General features: G+C 33.4%; 1 pseudogene; it reads right to left on the bottom strand.

Annotated features, from left to right (window-relative positions):
• The window catches only part of LOC102136968 (putative solute carrier organic anion transporter family member 1B7), a 79,850-nt pseudogene that overhangs the window by 38,045 nt on the left and 24,809 nt on the right, over nt 1-16,996 (bottom strand).

Raw genomic sequence — 16,996 nt, 5'->3', positions numbered from 1 at the left:
CAGCTACTCAGAGCTGAGGCAGGAGAATTGCTTGAACCTGGGAGGCGGAGATTGCAGGGAGATGAGATCCCACCACTGCACTCCAGTCTTAGCAAAAAAAGTAAGACTCTGTCTCAAAACAAAAACAAACAAACAAAAAATACCTGCACTCGTATGCTTATGACAGCACTAATGACAAAAGCAAAGTCGTAAATTAATCTAAATGTCCATTAACTGAGAGTTAGATTAAGAATTTGATATATATGTATATATCATGGAATACTAGTCAGCCATAAAAAATGAAGTCAAGTCATTTGCAGTATTATGGGTAGAACTGGAGGCCATTATCCTTAGTGAAATGAGTCAGAAACAGAAAGTTAAAAAATGCATGTACTCACTTTGATGTGAGAGCTAAATAGTGGGTACATAAGGACATACACAGTGAAACAATAGACCATTAGAGACTCTAAAGTGTGGGAGGTTGGCAGAGGGTGGCAGGGATGGGATGGGACGGGAGGGTGGGAGGGATGAAATACTATCTACTGGATACAATGTACTCTATTCAGATGATGAGAACACAAAACCCCATACTTCACTGCACAGTATATCCATGTTTCACAACTGCACTTGTACCCCTAAATCCATAAAAATGAAACACTTTTTAATAACCAAAGCAGCCTTATATTTCCCTTCCTTCTTCATACACCAGTTTTGTTTGGGCTAACAGTGATCAGCATATAATGAAATCTGAGGGTCACTTTCTAGTCCCTAACTCCTGTGAACTCTCAGCAGCCCTTGACATAGTTGCTTTACTCACTACTTCATATATTCTTCATTATGCTTCAAGAACATGATCTTTTCTCAGTTTTTCTCATAACTCACGGGACTTCCTCTGTTTCCTTCACTGGCTTCTTCTATTATTGATTTCTAAAGTTAGAGCACTAGGTGTTGGTCCTAGGATCTAGTTTCTATCTGTACTGAGTCCCTAGAAGATCTCAATAGAGCACTGAATTTAAATAGCATCTGTATGTTGCTAACTCTAAAATTTATGTTTCTAACTTTAGTGTTTCTCCTGAATAGTAGATTCTACACATGACATTGTCGGTAGGTATCTAACAGGCAGCTCAGTTTTAGAGACACAAGAAGTCTTACTTGTCCACTTTCCCAAAACTACTCTTCCTTAGTCTTTCCCATTTTGTTCGACAGTACTATAATTTTTTCAGAACTCAGATCAGAATTTTCAGATCATCCTTAAATTCTCTCTCTCACCTGCCGTATTCAATTGAGCAGCAAATTATATTGGCTTTGCCTTAAAAAACAAAACAAAGACTGAGACTCAAGTCACTTCCCACTTCCTTAATCATAACCATGCTCAGTTGAGACCCCATCTTGTGAAGAATGATCATAGCCTTCTCTTTTCCATGATTTAATTTTTGTCTTCCAAAAACACGCTCCATCTGCATGCACAGTTCAAGTGTTCTTCTCATTAGGTAAGCCATAAGCATTAGGTAATACTAACACTTAAATCCTCTAGGGCTTCTGAACACGTTTAGAATAAGTTCCAAAGACTTTCCTTTGAACAACATAATCTGGATCAATGCTAGCTCTGTCATTGTGCTTCATACCTCTCTCTTCCTCACACACTTTTTTCTGACCATGTATATGTCAAGTATGCTCCACACCAGGGCTTTACCTCTGCTCTACCTTGCCTAGATTGTTCCTTCCCTGGCCCCATTTAGCATGGCTGGTAGTTTCACTCTTCAGTTCTTCATTTAGGCTTCTTATCATATGATTTCCAGTGCACAATGTCTGAACTAGTGTTTCTTACCTATCCCTACTTTTTCTATTTTCTTACTCTGATCCTTCTTTCTAGTGTTGCACACTTACCCTATTTTACATATTTACTTGCTTATTTGTTTATTAGTTCTTCTCCTGTGCCAATCCATCCCCCATTCCCCATGCCCACTGGATGCCAATGAAGTTTTACCACTTTCATTCACATTTGCATCCTCATTGCATGGACCTGTGGCTGACACACATAATAAATATGTATTGGATGAGTAAATGCCTACACTCCTGCTTAGTCTAGTTTTAGCAATAGTCTTACGATATAAGCATTAGAAAATCATTAACAGACTGAAGTTCATATTTTATATCTGTGTTCTCTAGTCTGCTTCACAAAACTTTTCTTCAAAGAAAATCAAAGGCTAGTGAGAGATTAATAAATGCTTTTGACAAGTGGTAACGTTGATTTCATAACTTTCCTAATTAGATAAATCATAATTATCAAGGATGAAACAGTATTTTTAAAACTCTCCTCATGAAAAAGTTTTAATTAAGAAGTTGAAACATGTTGAGATACAAACTAGTATGAGGTTTTGAGGTGAATTTTTATTTTAATGAAATTGTATTTTAGCAAATATATGCTTCTCCCTCTGAGTAGACGTTTTATATTGAAGGTGAAGCTGTATTTGTGGAATATTTACTATAAATAATTTGATAAGACTTGCAGTCAGGGTCAAAATTTAACAACTGTAAATTTAGTTTACAGGTTTACTTTCATGTTAACAAAATTTAAAAACACATTTTTTTTTTCTATCATGTCATGCTGTTAGCAGACCATGAATATGATCAACTAGTATGTTTTAAAAGTACAATCAGATGTTAACCCAGGTTATTCTACTTATCATGTATATTTTTAAGATCCACATGCCTGTCTTTACATGTTTACAGTTTTAGTTGACTGAATTATTATATTGGCCAGTAGGGCACACATTATCTGCTTCCTCCCTAATTTTCCAAACTTATCTTATGCCATACCCCTCTCACTCAGTATGGTCCAATGAACTGGATTCTTTTTAGTCTTCAAACACACTAGTTCTTTCCTGTCTTAAGGAATCAGTACCTAGACCCTCTTCCTGAAAGCCCTTCATTCCGTTCTTTCTGTATGCTTTTAGATAAAACATCACTTCTTTTAAGATGTACTTTGTGAGTCCTTTCCCTCATATACTCTCATTTCACTCCCAAATTTCATTTCTCTTTTTATTCCATTTATTAGCAGTCTTTTTCCTTATTAAGACTAAGAGGAATTTGTAATTATGTGTTTATTTTAAGACTTATTTTTCTCAGGTCGCTCGTCGATTTTCTAAGCTATGAGACAACAGGTACCTTATTGGTTTTATTTACCAAGAAATATTCTTCATTAAGCATCACATCCTGTCTAAATATCTGTTTAATGAGTGAAGAAAGGAATGAATTCTTTACATACACTTTTCTTCTGTCTACAATGGTATTAAGGGATACTAGGTCAGAAGCCATGCTGTGGGTAAATTTACAGCATTAGAATTTCATCACACACGGAAGTTTATATTTATATCTTGTTGCAAAATGTTTTCTTTCAATGAAATCAACAGATGATTTCCTCTAACTAGCCCATTAGGATCCAAGGCAACTGAAAATTAAAAGTTCTTTTTGAATCATATAGAGACTCGTTTACAATTGAGGCAATTGTCAATCAGTGTGTGTCTTAAGATTCTCAATAAAAGAAGAATGTATAGAGTCTAGATTTCACAATGGAAGTATTAGAGACAAAATTATATTATTAATGATAGCATTGAAATATCATAATAATTCTAAGAAAATGAATTCCCAGAAAATTAAAATGTAACAAAATATGAATTTGAGCTAAATACGGAAAATATGTATATCATTGGGTGTGTTTTTAGTTTAATATACATGATAGTGTTTTAAAACATCATACTTACTTAATCACCAGCACGGAATATGAGGTAAGTCCAATTGCACAGAGGAAAGAATCTAAGACTTTAATTGCAAAATAAACATAAAATTTCCTTGTACACGCATCATCTCTTGGGCATTCACCCAGATGCACTGAGTAATTTTTGTTCTGGAGACCGGTTACTTCCACACAGCTACAGTTATAAAACACCTAAAAATAATTTTTGAAATATTACCAAATACATTTGCCACATGCAACTGGGCTATGAATACATTCCATTATATTTAAAGAAGTCTCGAACTAAAATATTTATAGTTTTAAAAATATTATAAAAATACAGTTGCTTAATAATGAAAGACAAAATTGCTTCCTGAATTACTTTCTGTATAAGATAATGTAATTGAATATTAACATTTAATAAATTCTTAATATTAAAATTGGGAAATAATTTAAGAAATTAGTGTATGAAACTGTATATAATTTTCTCATCAATATAAATTGTTTTCAATATTGCTCTTTCAACCACACTTACTTCCTAAAATATGCATTTTTACTCACTTTAACAATCTCTACTAAGTATTAGTGACATGCCTGGGGAAGGATTACCCCAAAACTTCAGAAAATACAGCAGGTTGAAAGGGGCCGAAATCTGGAACTAGAGCCACTCATGAAAATAGGACAGAGTACAGAGGAAATAGAGATGGGCATGGATGCCAGAATTCTATTTAAGCAGTCGAAAGCAGCATTCAAGACCATAATGACAGATAATAAAATAGTTAATATTATTACCAGAGAGGTCCAACACAACAGAATGTCCTGACTAATGGTAAGAGTCCAGAAGGGGAACATTAGGATCAAGTGATTTGAGAGGTTTAATCAGGCAGTGTTTGTAGGTAGGTGGCTTTAAAAAAAATCTATTCTGATTCTAGGCTAAACAAAAGTTTAAGGGAAGTTTGTCTTTAACCTACTAGTGCTAAAGAATAATTACTGAAGGAAGAATTTTAAAAGAATTTAAATCTATACTTTTATAGTTCCACCAAGCTTCCTCTAATCCTTCTTTTTTTTCACTAAGAATAATATGGAGCAATCTTTTTAGAGAAAGCACATTGGCCAATAAAACCAAATTTGATACAGAGAACATTATTTTATAAAGAGATTTTTTTTTTAACTGAGGATTTAGTAAAGGAATTTTGCAGTAGCCCCCAGAGGGTAGAGCCATTGTCCATATTAAGAAGATATCTCCATGTAGACAGAGCTCTTTTTAGGATTCTAATATTATGTTTCTTTCAGATCTTCACTGTTGGGCAAAGTGAAACTAGGGATTAAATGAGGGCACCCTTACTAAAAGATATTATAGTCGAGGAATATGAGATGTGGGCTTTTAAGTATAGTCTTTGGGCCATATATGTTGTGCAAGTTTATTAAAGTTATGGCCTATCTTCAAGGAACCTAGGACGCTTTATTCTTCAAATTTCTCCATGCCTTTCCATGATATATCAGCATGACAGTGGGCAAGGGAAAGATGAAAAATGTTTAAAAATGAAACATAGAAGAGTGTGATGGAGAGTAATTATCATAGCTGACTATGTTGCTATTGTTGGCAATAGGAAAATGGCCTGAAAAATGATTACACAACTTTGTGAGACGTTGAGTGAATGGTAGGTATGCGGGATACCATACCCAATTTCCAACTATTGGGAGTTACCCAGGATATTGGGAAAAACCTGAGGCTCACATGGAAAAAAACCTTTTGAGTGAAGGAAAAAAATGGAATTTCTAATGGATATGTTGGCAACAAGTGAGCAGGATACTAAATTATCCTGGGTAACAGAAGTGCTGGCTGTGAGGAAATCAACATAGGAAATCGAGAACTGGGCAGTTAAGTGAGCATAAATCCTTGATTAATTTATTGGAAAGTCAAAAGCCCCAGTGAGCCCCTAGCTAAACACATCAGGATGTATATATTAAAATGCACATAGATTATTGTCCCAGTAAAGTAGGTAGTGCCGACAACACGTTAATCAGGACTTTCCTCTAACTTCTGATGGATAAATTAATTCCAAATTAATTGAAATCCTGTGCTTCAGTCAAATCAGATGCTTCTTAGAAATCCTAAGTGGATTAAATTTTAATAGGTCATATTTCTACACTCTCAAGAAAAAAGTGGGGTAATCTTAAAATAGAATTCAAATAACAGAAAATCTTGGTTGTGTCCTAAGCAGGACTTCATATGAAGCTTTGTTTATACTTCACATCCATCACAATGACAGATAATATTGAAATCTTTTATCCTTTATACTGGAGACCTTAGCTATAGGAAGATACGATAAGCAATTATTAAAAAATCAAATCTGTGATTTTGATTAAGGAGAGAAGGAAAAACAAAAACAAATACTCACTATGGGCTCTTTATTACCACTTGAAGATTTGCATCCTGCTAGACAAGGTGAGATGTAAGTTATTCCATTGTTCCCACAGACTGGTTCCCATTGACTTTCATCACAATTGCACTCTGAGTTGCAATAAGAAAGTGGTACATCTACATGAGATTTTACTGGACTATTTCTGAAAATATACGATAGACATATATCAAAAAGAGAGAAAGAGAAGATAGTGGAAGAAAAGAAGGAAGAGGAGGAGAGAGACAAGGGGGAAGTAGAGGGGAAATAAAGGAGGAGGGAAGGTGAGGGAAAGAAGAGAGAAATGAAATAAAGGATTTTCTTTAATTAGATCAAGAAACTTGATCTGATAATGCCAAAATAGGTTTTTAAAAATGCTTTTAATTTTTTAATGCTTGTAACTCTCCTTCTATACCAAGACACGATTTATTACTTAGAAAAAGTAAAACTTAAAAAATAGATCAGGGATTAGATAAGACTTACACAAGAGGTTGTTACGATTCCATCAAGAAGTTTCACATTAGAAAAGTAACTTTATTTTTCTAGACTCATTTTTTTGGGGGGGGGGGCGGTGAGATAAAGGGAATGGCATTAGATTGAAGTTCCTCTCAGGTCACTATAAACTTCTGTGAATCTATGGATGCTAGTTAATGTGGTTGAACTTTAAAATCTGTATCTTAACTACATAAAATAAGAATTCATTTTGGTTAGAGCCAAACCTCTGAAGAATGAAAAACAAAAAATAATAGAATCAGTTGAAAAGGGCTAGAAAAGTTCTGTATATTTTTTAAGCGACACTACAATATGTTTAAACTGATTTACATTATAATAAGGCTATAAATTATTAAATATAATTTTAATCATGGCTAAAATTATAAACCATATTATTTGTATAAATTTTCTGCTTCAAGATTTTAAAAGTTATTTTGTTTTGCAAAAATTCGTTAATGATTGGGGATTGATGAAGTACCTGTAAATAAGTATGTCATTTAAATTGAGAAAAAAGTCCATCAGTAATTTAGAAAACACATTATTAATAATTTCATTTAAAGTCATCTAATTCATTATTTTGCTTGAGGACATCCTACTGGGAGTAGCTATGGAGAAAGGTTTATGATTGCTATGGTCTAAATATTTGTGCACCCCTAAATTCATAGATTGAAATCTAATCTCCTATGTGAAGGTATTAAGAGACAGGGCTGTCATAATGTGATCTGGTCATGAGGGCGAACCCTCCTGAATGGAGTTAATGACCCCTTGCATATTCCACCATGACTAAACACAGCTAGAAGTCACAATCTATGAACTAGGAAGCGTGCCTTTACCAGATACCAAATCTCCCAGCACCTTGATCTTGTATGTTCCAGCCTCCAGAACTGTGAGAGATACATTTCTGTGTATTTACAAATGACACAATATTTTGTTATAGCAGCTGAAATGGACTAAGATAAAGGCCTAGTCCAGAAATTGCAATCAGATCCTCTTGTGTTCAGATTAGTTCTGCCATAGCTTAGCAATGTGACTACTCTTTGTAAAAAATGTCAACCTCATAGAGACTTTTGGGGAAAAATAATTTTTCGACAGTTTTCAAATACATTTTTTCTTAGGAGTCCTTCAGAGTCTCAAAAAGTATTGAAGGACCCAATTTTTTTTGTTTTAATTAGTTATATCTATAGACACTCTAGTAGAAGTTAATATTAATACATTTTAATACATAAGCACACATATTTTTAGCTGTCAGACTGGTGGCATCAACATATATCATATAGTCTTAAAATATCACTATACCTTCATGAGAGAATGTGAATAAAAAGGCAAAGTCTTTACTTTCTCATTTATAAAATGCAGATAAAATTACCCACCACTCATTACAATTACCCATAAATTGTAGACGTTATTATTTCAACCTATATTGTTTTTCTTTACTGAAAGAATAAAATCACCTTAAGGTCTTAGGGAGTGAACATTTTAAGAATTTCAAAAATGAAATTTCTCTCAATGAAAAGAAAGTTTAATTACAATTGTTTTCTACCCTATATTCCTTACACATAATCTTTTAATTGTATGGTTAACATATTATGCAATTGATATAATGATATATACAAACCCATCGTAGGTCAAGGTAAGGCCGGCAACTGATTTGCTTTCGCAGATTAGAAAGAAATATAAAACTTGAGATAAGAGATGCACTGTTGCAGAACAAAATCCCAATCTGGCGAGTCCAACTAAAGACAATTTGAATTTTTTAATGATATATCCTCCTGAAAACATGCCGATTGCAATAGCAGGTAGGGCTAGGATTCCTAGAAATAAAAGAAGAGAAAAAAGCTGTAAATAGATATATATACACACACACTCTCTTAAATATATATAAATATATATTTTATATTTATATATTATTTATTTATAATATTTATTATTTTATTATATTATATGTATAATATATAAATATTCACATATATTTACATACATTTATATATTATGCATATAATATAATATATTATGTAATATATAAATATATAAAATAAATATATAAATAAATAAAATAAATAAATATATAAAATATATAAATACATAAATATATATAAATATATATGTGTATACATATAAATATATGTAGTTGTGTAATCTTTTTCAGGTCATTTTCCTATTGCCAACATTAGTGTATATATATAAAAAAAGTACATGTATATAAAAATATATACACATATTTAAATATATCTATTTAAATGAATATATAAAAATAAATACACATATTTAAATAGATATATTTAAACGAATAGATATAAATATATACATTTTTTCAGATACGTGTTTTTATATGAAACACAGTACGAGGTTGGATGAACCAAATTCATCCCATCATATCACTTCTTTAAGACGAGGGTGGCAGACTAAGGTGGAGGTAGGGGGACCAGTGTACCATATAAGAGAGACAAAAATAATTTCTTCCTGCCAGTTATGAGGGTTTGGTTTCTTCAAGAGCAAAAGGCAATGGCTAAGGATATTTGTGTGTCTGAACAGATTATTTCTGTGAAGCACATTCTTTTTTTCTGGAAATCAACAACAACAAAACAAACTCTTTTTTCCTATGAGATTTTGAGCCTGCCATCTAAAATCCTTTACATCTCTCACAATAGAGTTCCAAACCTCTGAAGCTTACTTCAAATTTTCCCAGAGATTTAGAATTGAATTCCTGAAGCAATGTCTCATCCTTATTCATCAAAACACATATATACTAGGGTACACATTGTACCAGGGTACAATAAAAAAGATCAACATACAGGATTAAAAATGGTCAATTCCTCCTACAATTTTACCGTGTCCTATAAGAGTTATTAAAGATGACGTTTCCTCTAACAAAAAATTCAGATCAAGTTATTGGGAGTCAAAAGTTAACTTTTAAGTTTAAACTTTGAAGTTCAACAGGGAGATCATCCAGGTGCCTGGTCTAGTGCTTCAGTACATTCATTTTCTAATTCTTATTTTCTCATGTACTCATGACCTAGTCACATACCACTTGATAAATTTTTTAAACTCATCACATATTTGTCAAACTTCTACAATGCTTCTACAAATTGATAGTTTTGTATAATAGATTTGTAGAATAGTTTCTACAAAGTGTTATAACTTCTTAATAGGCATGTCTCAATATGACACTGAAAATAGATACTGTAGCAAAAAAATACTCTCTAAAATATGATATTTTTTTGAATCATGCATATTTTGTGATACATTTAAATTGATTCTTTTTTAAAAAAACATCAATATCATATGTTCTGTAAGTGGCTGAGGCCTTATTTCAGTCCATGAATAACAGGATTATCACGATTAGATTACAAAAGGGTTTGTCTCAGGATCTCAGCACTGTAAGATCCAATTATGCAGATACCACATCTAAATGTTTTATTCAAAAGCAACTTTGTTTTTAGAACTCATCTAACATGAGATGCAACTTCAAATGCAGAACAGTGGTTATGTCACAATATTGACAGATGTTACGAGAGATACTAAAAGTATATTTAGTAAAATGTGAAATCACCTTCACAATAAAATGTGTCTTTTAACACAAGTACTCAGTAATGTTTCATTTGTCAAGCAAACAGGTAAAAATATATCTTACCCAACAAAAAGTTAGTCTCAGATGCAGACCGACCATACTGTTGCTCCATGATTTTAATGATATAAGTAATAGAAGCAATGTAGCTGCTCATGTGTAACAATGTAAAAATTACAAATATAACATACAGGGGATTGGTAAGGATGCTTTTCAAAGACTGGAAAAAACCTGTAGAATTATAAAAGTAAACAAAATATTTCAATGTAATTTAAATACATTAATATCTGAATTTTGTAAATATGAGTTATATAAGATTTAAAATTACAAAACTACATAACACAGAAAGAGTACCCTTCAATGCTACTGTTAACAGTATAACTATATCCCTTCAATATTTTTCATATGCATATTATTATTTGTTGGTTTAGTTCATTTTACTTCCAAATAGCATCATGCATAAATGCTGTTTTGTAACTTACTTTGTTCGCTTAACATTTGGTTATCCTTGACACTCTACCATACTATTATATATAGATTAATTAATTTATTCATTCATTCCACTAATGTTTGGTTTTCAATTGGGTACTAGGCAATATACTAGGAGTCCCAGAAAAAAAAAAAAAGTGAATCAGAAATGTGATGTTCACAGGGTGCAGTGGCTAAAATGCCTCTAATCCCTACATTTTGAGTGGCAGAGGCATGCAGACTGCTTGAGCCCAGGAGTTAGAGACCAGACTGCGCAACATGGCAAAATCCCCCCTCTACAAAATATACAAAAATTAGACTAGCATGGTGGCACACTCCCATCATTTCAGCTACTTGGAGGGCTGATGAGGGAGAATAACTTGAGCCTGGGAAATCGAGGCTGCAGCAAGTCATATACATGCCACTGCATTTTAACTTAGGGGACAGAGCCAGACCCTGTCACAGTGAAGGAGAAGGAGAGGAAGAGGAAGAGGAAGAAGGAGAAGGAGAAGGAAAAGAGGAAAGAAGGAGAAGGAGGAGGAGGGGAAGAAGAAGAAGAAAAGAAAAGAAATGTGATGTCCCTTATGTATTAGCACTGAATAATATAATTATTATGTTAAAATAAAATTGTTAAATATAAATTTAAATTAAAGACAGCATAATCTAAGATACAAAAATACAATCTCTGATGTTCAAAAATTTTAAAGACAAAATTAGTATAAGGGCTCAGACTTATTTTTTCCCTGGTATATAGCTTTTGCACCATAAAATACTGCCTCAGTAAATCTGGCAGTATTATAAATCCCCTGTGTTAAGATGCAAGAAAGAGAGGGAGGGGATAAAAATGTTGGTCCCAAGGGACATTATGACAGTAACAGTACAACAACCTATGCCTACAAATAGGTGTGATAACAAATTTCTAACTTCTGTCCATGGCAGAAATTTTATGTTCTGGTACTGTGATTGCCAGGTCAATCAACTATAACAGAAGTTAAAAGTGGCAGGAACTACTTAGAACAACAGGAAGTTTTAGAGTACAGCAAGACAGGCCCAGAAATGGTTATTGAGAGATGGATGATACGGGCTTTGAAAGACCTTGTTCTCTATAGACCTCTAAAGATTTTCATTAGATATGAACAGTACTAACAGTAGTTTCTTTAAAAAATAGTTTCCTCTGATTATAATAATACAAAATACAGTTAAGGAAATGACACAGAACAGAAAAGAGGTAAGAAAATGTATAGCAAGAATAAACAATATTTAAAATTGTTAGGCCAATGTTCTAAACTTCCCAATTAGTCTTAGTTTTAATCGAGAACATAGAGAATAAATCTAATATATTTTTTCTTCTGACTATAGGTATTTAGGTATGTTATCCATTCCTAATAGGCACTTGTTAATAATTAAGATTCTCTTTACAATTCACATCACTACCCCGCCAAAAACACCAGCTCATAATATAGACAATGTTACAATTGTACCATTTTTGTATCTTCATTATCCTCTTTATTATTTTTGGATTAACAGTCAACTCTGACTCTTACAGGTTTGAAAATCCATTAGTTATTATGGATTTGATTAGATAAAGTAGAAACATAGCATACACAAAATAAAAATTCCTTGATATTCTATTTTTAGTATGCTGGTTAAATTACAAAACTTTTAAAACAGTGGTATGCTGGTAAATGTTTAACAACTGATTTGTTGGTTGGAAAACTTGATTTGTAGGATTTCTCAATTTCCATGGTAATGTATGGCGGTAAATTCTCCTACCATGGACAATTTCAAGCTACCAATGCAGTTGAAATTGAACAATCCACTCTCATGAGTGAATACACAAGGCTCCATCATCCCATTGCCCTTGGGTTAGTGTAGTAGAGAGGAGACAATAACAACAACAACAAACAGGAAGTGAAAGAACTGACAAGAAGGAAAGCATGGGTTACCCTGGGAAGTTTGTAATCTTACTTCAGTAAAAACTTGAAACATTTGCCAAGAGTTTAGGTGCTGATTGCACTACTTTAGGTTTTACGACTTCACCATTTTGTCCCGATCTGAAAACCGCTGTCAATACCTTACCATTTCAAATATTTTGCTCTGGCTGCTGCCAGATCATTCTCTCAATTACTGCTTCTCAGTGGTTCTCCATTAGCCTGCCAGGGCTTATATTCAAAAGAGGAGTCACTATCAAGTGGTAAAGTATCCTAATTCACATTACTGACTTCAATTACTTTAATTAAAACTATTGCTTCCACTTCATTTTTGAATACTTAGATAAGCTACAATTATATATATATATATAAATTATATATATAATCTTAACAAAATCATATATATAATTTTAATTAAATCATATATATAATTTTGATTAGCAAGAAAAATAATCTTACTCCAATTAACTACAGAGAAACCTCTCCTGAATTCCTTCGCCTTATTCTATCTCTCCACTTGAGAATAGTTAAGTATTATTACCTTACCACTACTTAAGATACTTTTTTACAATGATCTATATACTTCTCAATATTATCCACTAGGTTTTTGAAAAACAAAAGTGATGTTCTATCACCAGGGCATAGTGTGGTGGCTGGTACCTTTTGTTGAATAAGTGAATGAATGAAATATTATAATCTTTTTAACCCTCACAGTTTACACTACATAATATTACAATGAATATATACTCATTGGCTTATAAGGAACTGATGTTTTATTTGTAGCCTTTGATTGGTTTCTGCCTGCTCAAGAGCAAAATCCTAATCCACGTCTGCTTGTTATGTGCTCAAGAAATATTTGTCAACTTTAGTATGACTTTCAGAAAAATAATTCAGCTAAATTTAGTGCAGAAGAAAGGTAACTCTTTTTTTTTTTTTTTTTTTTTTTGAGTCAGAGTCTCGCTCTGTCGCCAGCCTGGAGTGCAGTGGCCGGATCTCAGCTCACTGCAAGCTCCGCCTCCCGGGTTTACGCCATTCTCCTGCCTCAGCCTCCCGAGTAGCTGGGACTACAGGCACCCGCCACCTCGCCCGGCTAGTTTTTTGTATTTTTAGTAGAGATGGGGTTTCACCGTGTTAGCCAGGATGGTCTTGATCTCCTGACCTCGTGATCTGCCCGTCTCCGCCTCCCAAAGTGCTGGGATTACAGGCTTGAGCCACCGCGCCCGGCCAGAAAGCTAACTCTTGATGATTTCAGTATGGTTTATTACTTTTGAATACTCATTACTCCCTTTCATTGAAATTAACAACTCCAACTTGACAATGAATGTAAATTACTTACCGGTCACATTTTTGGTAATATTTTTCCCTCGGTTGGTCAAATTAGCTATTTGATTCCTTTTATCATTTGTTTTTAGCACATGCAAAAATAGTGAAACTTTCCTTTCTTTCTGTGGTTTATTTGGATTTGAGAGCAGGAAAAAGAATGGTATAGAAGAAATAATGGATAATATTCCAGACACAAGGAAACCAAGCCACCAAGCTCCAACCCAACGAGAGTCCTTAGGAGTTATCCTGATAGTGCCTAGAATAAATAGAAGAAGTCAGTCAAAAATCATTTTGAAATACAGTAGGTCCTGGGAAATAATGATAATGATTGCAGTCCTCCATAGATGAATAAAGTAAAGTATACATCCTAAATTCTAAGACACTATTTCTTCTTTTCGTATTTTGTTATCTCTGAAACTAGAATCAGTCTAACATTTGATGACATCTTGCAGTTGCTGTGGGCCAGAAATCAGTCATGACGTTGTTCTCATTTCCTGAGATTGTGTGTACTTGGTGACTTTTCAGGTTTCATGACTGGACAGCTGTCATCATTGGAGTCTTAAGCCCATGGATCACTTAATAACTATTCATGGAAAAAATATGAATCCTCATTGTTGTCTGAAAATGTGGTGGGCAAAAGGGTGCTTGCATCACTGAGCCTCAAGTTCTAGGCAGCTCAGTACAGAAAGAGAGAGATTTCATTGTTTCGGAGAATATAGAGGAAAAGAACAGGAGTCTTTGTCTAGTAATTGAGAAAATTCGTCTGGATCTTATCTGAGGCCACCAAGGCAGTACCTCTATAAGACTGCACAAACCACAGTATCACTGATCATGGGACCTAAGTCACTTCAAATAACTAGGAAGCAAACTCAAGATGGATGGGTAAAAGCAAACCTAGACTGCAAAAACTACAATAAATATCTAACTCATCAAGGCCCAGACAACAGTGAACATTTATGAGCACCAAGGTCAGCCAGAGAAACATGACCTCACCAACTAAATTAAATAAGGCACTAAGAACTAATCCTGGTGAAACAGACGTATGTGTTCTTTCAGACAGATTTCAACATGGCTGTTCTGAGGAAACTCAAAGAAATTCAAGATGACACAGAGAAGGAATCCAGAATTCTATCAGATACATTTAACAAAGAGAATAAAATAATGAATACCAATACTACTCAAACTATTCCAAAAAATAAAGGAAGAGGGAATACTTCAAAATTCATTCTATGAGGCCAGTATTACCCTCATACCATGACCAGAGAAACACATATCAAGAAAGGGAAACTACAGGCCAATAACTCTGATGAGTAATTATGCAAAAATCCTCAACAAAATCCTAACAAACCAAATTCAACAATATATTAAAATGATCATTCACCATGACCAAGTGGCATTTATCCCAGGAAGGTGAGGATGGTTCAATATATGGAAATAAATCAACCGGACACATTGTATCAACAGCATCAAACATAAAAATCATGTGGTCATTTCAACTGATGATGAAAAAGCATTTGGTAAAATTTAACATTACTGCATAATAAAACACCTTAAAAAAACTGAGGATAGAAGAAACATAGCCCAACATAATAAAAGCCATATGTGACAGACCTACAGCTAGTATCATACTGAAAGGGGAAAACTGAAAGCCTTTCCTCTATAATCTGTAACACTACCAGGATGTCCATTTTCACCATTTTTACTCATCATAGTATACTGGAAGTCCTAGCTAGAGCAATCGGACAACAAAGATATAAAAGGCATCCAAATTGGAAAGGAAGAAGTCAAATTACAGTTGTTTGCATATGATATGATCTAAAATGTAGAAAAACCTAAAGATGCTACAAGGAAGCTACTCAACCCAATAAACAAATTTAGTTAAGTTGCACAGTATAAAAACAACATAGAAACCAGTACCATTTCTATATGTTAACAGTGAACAATTTGAAAAAGAAATAAAAAAGTAATCCCATTTACAATAGACACAAATACTTTGGAATTAATTTAACAAAAGAAGTGAAAGATCTCTATAATGAAAACTTTAAAACATTGATGAAAGAAATTAAGGAGGGCAACAAAAATTGAAAAAATATTCTATGTCCATGGATTGGAAGAATTAATGTTGTTTCAGTGTCCATACTACCCAAAGCAATCTACTGATTCAATGCAATCTCTATCAAAATAACAATAATATTCTTCACAGAAATAGAAAAATCAAATCTGAAGTTCATATGCAACACAAAGACACAGAATAGCCAAAGTTATCCTAAGGAAAAAAAAAATCTGGAGGAATCCTATTATCTGACTTCAAATTTTACTACAGAGCTATGGAGACCAAACAACATGCACTATGCTACTGGCATAAAAACAAATACATAGACCAGTGGAACAAAATAGAGAATCCAGAATCCACACAACTACAGTTAATTCGTTTTAGAAAAAGGTGCCAAAAGTGTGCACTGAGGAAAAGACAGTCTGTTTAATAAATGGTGCTGAGAAAATGGGATATCCATAAGCAGAAGAATAAAACCAGGCCCCTGTCTCTCACCATATGCAAAAATCAAATCAAAATTGATTAAAGACATACATCTAAGACTTCAAACTATGAAACTACTATAAGAAAATACTGGTGAAAATCATCAGGACATTAGTCTGGGCGAAAAAAGTTATTGAGCAATACCTGATAAACACAAGTGACCAAAATAAAAATACACAAATGGGATCGCATCAAGTTAAAAAGCTTCACACAGCAAAAGACACAACCAGAAAAGTGAGGAGACAACTTATGCAATGGGAGAAAATATTTACAAACTCCCCCTCTGACAAGGGATTAATAACCTGAATATATAAAGAGCTCAAAAAACTCTATAGAAAAAATTCTAATAATCTGATCAAAACGAGGGCAAAAGACTTGAATAGACATTTCCCAAAAGAAGATATACAAATGACAAACATGCAAATGAAAAGGTGTTCAACATCATTAATCATCAGAGAAATGGAAATCAAAACTACAATGAGATATCTGATGAATGATATATCTCACCCTGTTAAAATGGTTTTTATTCAAAAGGCAGGCAATAACAAACACTGGTGAGAACAT

This window comes from Macaca fascicularis, chromosome 11 (genome assembly GCF_037993035.2).
Source record: "Macaca fascicularis isolate 582-1 chromosome 11, T2T-MFA8v1.1".
Classification (NCBI taxonomy): Eukaryota; Metazoa; Chordata; class Mammalia; order Primates; family Cercopithecidae; genus Macaca; species Macaca fascicularis.
The sequence above is the reverse complement of the archived record's forward strand: the minus strand, read 5'-3'. Positions and strand labels throughout refer to the sequence as shown.